The following is a 6,000-nucleotide window of genomic DNA, read 5'->3' on the forward strand; positions in this document are numbered from 1 at the left end:
GACATCCAGTCCCTGTTACTGCCACGAGAAGTGAGCTGTGCAGATTTTTTTCAACACCAGCTCACCCTCACCCTTACAACTCACAGGATTCCTGTGGCCACACGATCACAATCTGAGCCCTTGGGCAACTGGCAGTATGTACAATGGTTGCAGTATCCTGGGATCACAGGATCCCCATTTGCAATCTTCTCAGCTGGGATTCCAAGCTGCGAGGTCAATGGGGGAAGCCAGGTCAATGGGGAAATGGTCATAACAATCTGTCAGGGTCACATGATGACTCACTTAATGACCACATGACTCAGTGCCCAAATGTTCCAATCCCAACAGTGGTCATAATTCAAGGACTACCTGTATTTTTTAAAAAATGGGCAAGTTGAACTCATTTTCTCAATCTCTTCTGTTGGGTTGTATCTGTTTATAAGGCTGAGAGTGAGGATGTTACCAGCTTTTGCAGACTGGGCCTGGGTTTCTGTTGGGCAGAATGAAAAAAAAAGAAAAGAAAAAGAAAAAAGCAAGCTTTAAATAAACAGTAATGTAGTCCAGGTACTTTGGCAAGTTAATGTTAACGAACATCCTACTAGGAAGAGAGATTCCGGGAGATATTTAAGTTCCAAGGTATACAAAGTTTGAAAAGTTAATCAACAACGCTTTGAGTTGGACTCAGAAGCAAATAACAGGTTCCAGATTATTTTTATGTTGCGACTGTATAATTTTGAAATTTACAGCCACAAATAAATGGGGACACCACCACCCCAAAAAAAAACGTACGCGGGTCAGTTGGAGGCAGTCTCTACAATGCAAGCAAATGGAAGAAGTACGGTTCTGTTTCTCTGCTACTCTGACTTTGGTGGTTTTCTTGCAGATGTTTCATTATCCAACTAGGTAACGTCATCAGCTTTTTATGGTGTAGGTTCTCCTGCTTAAGCAGGGGGCTGGACTAGAAGACCTCCAAGGTCCCTTCCAGCTCTATTCTGTTCTACTTCTATTGTCCATTCAGGAGAGTGAATGCAAATTCTTTCCGTGGAATTCAAAGTGAAATTGAAATGTAAGATCAGACTCAGCCATTTCATGACTCAGCACCTTCCCATGTTTCCATGCTGTTTGTACAGTGCTAGAATTTCAGTCGTGCCCTACTAAGCTATTTGCAACAACAACAACAAAAACCCTCTTCCCTGTTCTTACAAGTATCTGCTGACTCTTCTCTGAAATGGAAAGATTCATTTCCAGCATGAAAATAAAATTTTAAAAAATATCCTTGACATCTGTGATTTAATTGAACAGTAAATCTTCAACTTACGGTCTTTCTAATGGCTGAGTGTTGACTGACTGCTTATGTGCCTTCAACCCAGTGTTGTTTCCTAGCAGGGCTGGCTGAGGGATTCTGGGAGTTAAAGTCCACAAGTCTTAAAGTTGCCACGTTTGAAGACCCCTGATATAGATAGATTTTCTCCATGGTGATCTATCCCTAACCTGCTCTTTCTGATCTTCCCATGGTGTCCTCATCACCAAAGCAGATCACCCACCTTCTGCCAGTCATCCTCTTCCTTCTCTTTCCTTCCATCTTTCCAAGCCTTATGGACTTCTCAAGGAAGACAAGTCTTTACATTGATTGATTGATTGGTGATGAGCCATGGCTGAGGATGTGTTGTCACGTAATGACCAGATAGTCTTCTCCAGAATGATCTTGTCTCCAAGACCTGGTCATTCAGGTCTTCCGTCACCACCATAACTGACTCCATTCATCTGGATGTTGGTCATTTTCTTCTTTTCTTTCCCGGCATCAGAGGTTTCGCCATAGAAGTGGGTCTTTGCATAAAGTGTCCAAAGTAGAATAATTTAAGCTTGGTCAGAGAACTCGGGGTTGATTTATTCTTTTTTTTTAAATTATTAATAGCTTTAAAGAGAAAATAAAAACTTAACCAAGGAGAAAGAAAACGGAGAAAGTAGTATCGATTCGTTCCGTGATTCATTTGTTGTTGTTTTTTCCCCTTCCATTGGTTTGCTAACCAAGAGATGTTTTGCAACAAACTTAGATATTGGATATCCTGAGTCCCTCGGGAGATAGGGCGGGATATAAATCCCATTAATAAATAAATAAATAAATTGGAATTGAAAAATACAGAGAGCTTCATGTCTAGAACTGATTGGGATGAAGGAAAACAAATCTTTTGCAGGCATTGCAGTTTGCCCAAATGGAGCGGATGTGATAGTGAGATTTTCCTTGCTATCAAAGCAAAAGACAGTTACTAAGTGAGACATTTGCAAAATGAGTTTTGCCCCATTTCACGACCTTTCTTGCCACAGTTGTTAAGTGAATCGCTGCAGCTGTTAAGTTAGTAACATGGTTGCTAAGTGAATCTGGCTTCCCCATTAGCTTTGCTTGTCAGAAGGTCGCAAAAGGGGATCACCTGACCTCGGGACCCTGCGACTGTCATAAGCATGTTGTCAAGTGTCTGAATTTTGATCACGTGACCATGAAGATGCTGCAATGGTCGTAAGTGTGAAAAAATGACCATGAATCATTTTTTTCATTGCCATTGTACCTTCAAATGGTCACTTCAAATCTGTTGTAAGTGGAAAACTACTCGTATCCCAGAGTAAGGAGGTTTTGTGTCCTTTTGAAACAATCTATTCGAGGAACTCTTGTTTGTTCAATTGCATATTGTCCAGCCTGTTCCTTGCACATGAGTTGAGCATGCTCCAGCAAGGTCATCTTTCTAGGGCAACCTAGTTGAAGGCAATGCCTTCCGGATTAATGGGATTAGAGCTCCTGGAATTATACACTGTGTTAAGCCCTTCTGGAGAGAATCAAACCAGACAAGGCTCTTCCGAGGCAACTGGATTATTATGAATTCCATAATCCACTTCAGTCTTACACCTTTTGTGTTCTATTCAATGGGGCTTACCCTCATGTGAGTTCATGCGCATTAGACAAGTGCTTTGGACAGGGTTTATACGTCACCCTAAACTGTAAAATCATAATCATAATAATAGAGTTGGAAGGGACCTTGGAGGTCTTCTAGTCCAACCTCTGTTCAGGCAGGAAACCCTATATCATTTCAGATGAATGGCTGTCCAGTCTCTTCTTAAAAACTTTCACTGTTGGAGCATTCACCGCTTCTGGAGGCAGGTTGTTCCACTGGCTAATTGTCCTCACTGTCAGGAGATTTCTCCTTAGTTCTAGGTTGCTTCTCTCCTTGACTAGTTTCCATCCGTTGCTTCTTGTCCTGCCTTCATTTGCTTTGGAGAATAGCTTGACTCCCTCTTCTTTGTGGCAGCCCCTGAGATATTGGAACACTGCGATCATGTCCCCCCTCGTCCTTCTCTTCATTAAACTAGACATACCCAATTCCAGCAACCGTTCTTTATACTTTTTAGCTTCCAGTCTTCTGATCATCTTTGTTGCTCTTCTCTGTACTCTTTCTAGAGTCTCAGCATCTTTTTTACATCATGGTGACCAAAATGGTACATCTCAAAGGGAGGTAAGTCTTCTTTTTAAACAGATGTAAGCTGGCAGTTCTCATACAGTTGTTGATCTGACAAGATCCATTTTGGGGTGCATTAACAGAAATTTCAGATCTTATGAACTCATAGTCCCCACTACCTGGTTCAGACCCTGTTTAAGAGTCTTGGATCCTGTTCTGGACAGAAGACATCAAGATGGACAATTGGATCACGTTCAGAAGAAAGGGGAGCTACTAAAATGACGAAGAGGTTAGAAATGAAGTTTTATAAGGAAGATATAAAAGATCAGAGAACATTTAGGTTAAAAACAATAACAGAGGGAAGATATGAATTCAAATATTTGAAGGCCTGTCATAAAGAATAAGGAGTGGGCCCATTCGGTAGTGCCACAGAGGGCTGGACCAGACTCAGTGGCTTAAAAACGACAAGTTTCAGCTGGATAACAGAAGGAACTTTTTATTCTACGAGCTGTCAGCCATTTGAGCAAGCTGCTACATGAAGTGGCGAGTGCTTCCCTCAATATCTTCAGATAAAGGCTGGATGGTCATCTGTTAAAGACATGGTCTAGATCCTGATGTTTAGTTTTTTTAGTTTTATTCGATTTTTATACCGCCCTTTTGAGGTGGCTGGATGGAGTCACTGAAGCAGTAGGCGTGAGCTTAAATGGACTCCAGAAGATGGTAGAGGACAGGAAGGCCTGGAGGAATGTTGTCCATAGGGTCGCGATGGGTCGGACACGACTTCGCAGCTAACAACAACAACATACCACCCTTCTCCCGAAGGACTCAGGGCGGTGTACAGGGCAATAAATATGAAAGCAAAATACAAAAGTTAAAAGACAAATATTATGCTTGAATATAAAACAATAATTAAAAGCCATATTAAAACCCCAACCCTAACCCATCAAACCAGGTCAGATTGATCGAATAAATAAGTTTTTAGATCGCGCCGGAAGGAGCGAAGGTCGGGGGCCATCCGGAGCTCAACCGACAAGCGGTTCCACAGGTCTGGCGCGCCCACAGAGAAGGCCCTCCTCCTGTGAGCAAAGGGTTGGACTAGATCACCTTCCAGTGCTAAGAGTCCATGATTTGCTTTGCATTGCCATTGCAAAACTTGTCTTGCCTTCTGATGCTTTGAAAAATAGGTTGACCCCCCTCTTTTTCGTGACAGCCCCTCCAATATTGGAAGACTGCTATCTTGCCATCCCAACTTTTCCTTTTCATTAAACTAGACATACTCAATTCCTGCAAAAGTTCTTTGTATGTGTTAGCCTCCAGCCCCCTGATCGTCTTTGTGGCTCTTCTCTGCCCTCTTTCCAGATTCTCAACACTGTTTTTATAATATGGTGACCAAAAAACCCCAAACAAAACAGAAGTTGAGACTCTGTGATTCTATTATTGTATAATAATATATTATTAATAATTAATAACATATTATTGTACATTGATTCTATATTTGTGTGATTCTATGGTGATACAGCACCATGGAGAATATCTATGTAATAAACAAAAAATCTGAGGAGACATAATCAATCTATCAATCAAAATCAGATTAGGTTGCACTGACAAGTTTCCAAACCCCAGACTTTTGTCTGCCTTCTTTGACATCTGGCAGCGGATGAGGAGGTTGCCCAAGGCCTGCAGTTCCTCTGTTCCACTTGGCATCGTGGTGCTTGTTGATATTGGGACTTTGCTGCTTACGTAATTTCTGGAAGTTTCCCAGAGTTATTTCTTCCACCAGTCGAATCTCAGCTATTGGTCTGTCCAAACCTAAGTTTAAATATCGACAGGGGTATATTTACAGACACTTGGAAGAAAAGCACATCTGGAACCCCAAGCAAAACTCAACCCTTCCAGGTATTTTGGCTGCTCCTGAAGTCATGGGATTTAGATCTGATGGTCTGGGAAGCTCACAGACAACTCCTGTGCTGGGGATAACCTTTCATCTGCTTTGGTGGTGACCTTACATGGAGAAAGAACGCTTGGCCTCTGTTGCACACTTCATGCTGGCAATAGGCAGAGTTTCAGTACTCTGAGACAAGGAGGCCTTTAAGACATTGGTTGCACTTTTCACTGCAGTGTTTCTCAACTTTGGCAACTTGAAGATAGGTAGACTCCCAGAATTCACTAGTAAGCCTCTGGCAGTTGAAGTCCAGCCATCTTCAGGTTGCTGAGGCTGAGAAATACTGCTTTACTGATTAGGAAAGCAGAATCAACTAGCCTTCTGTGCTGTCAGCTAACCAACTTTTGGAATTGCTCTTTGGGGCCAATTCCGGACAGACAGGTGGTGATCCCAGGCGGCAGCAGGCACTCGATGAAAAGAACATGGAACATAGCATAACAGGGTTGGAAGGAACCTTAGAGATCATCTAGTCTCGAGCAGGAGACCTTACATCATTTCGGACAGATGGCTGTCCAGCCTCTTCTTGAGAACCCTCCAGTGATGGAACACCCATAACTTCTGGAGGCAAGTCGTTCCACTGATTATTGTTCTCACTGTCAGGAAATTTCTCCTTAATTCCAGGTTGAATCTCTC

The sequence above is a fragment of the Vipera berus genome (genome assembly GCF_964194415.1).
Source record: "Vipera berus genome assembly, chromosome: 10".
In the NCBI taxonomy this organism is placed as follows: Eukaryota; Metazoa; Chordata; class Lepidosauria; order Squamata; family Viperidae; genus Vipera; species Vipera berus.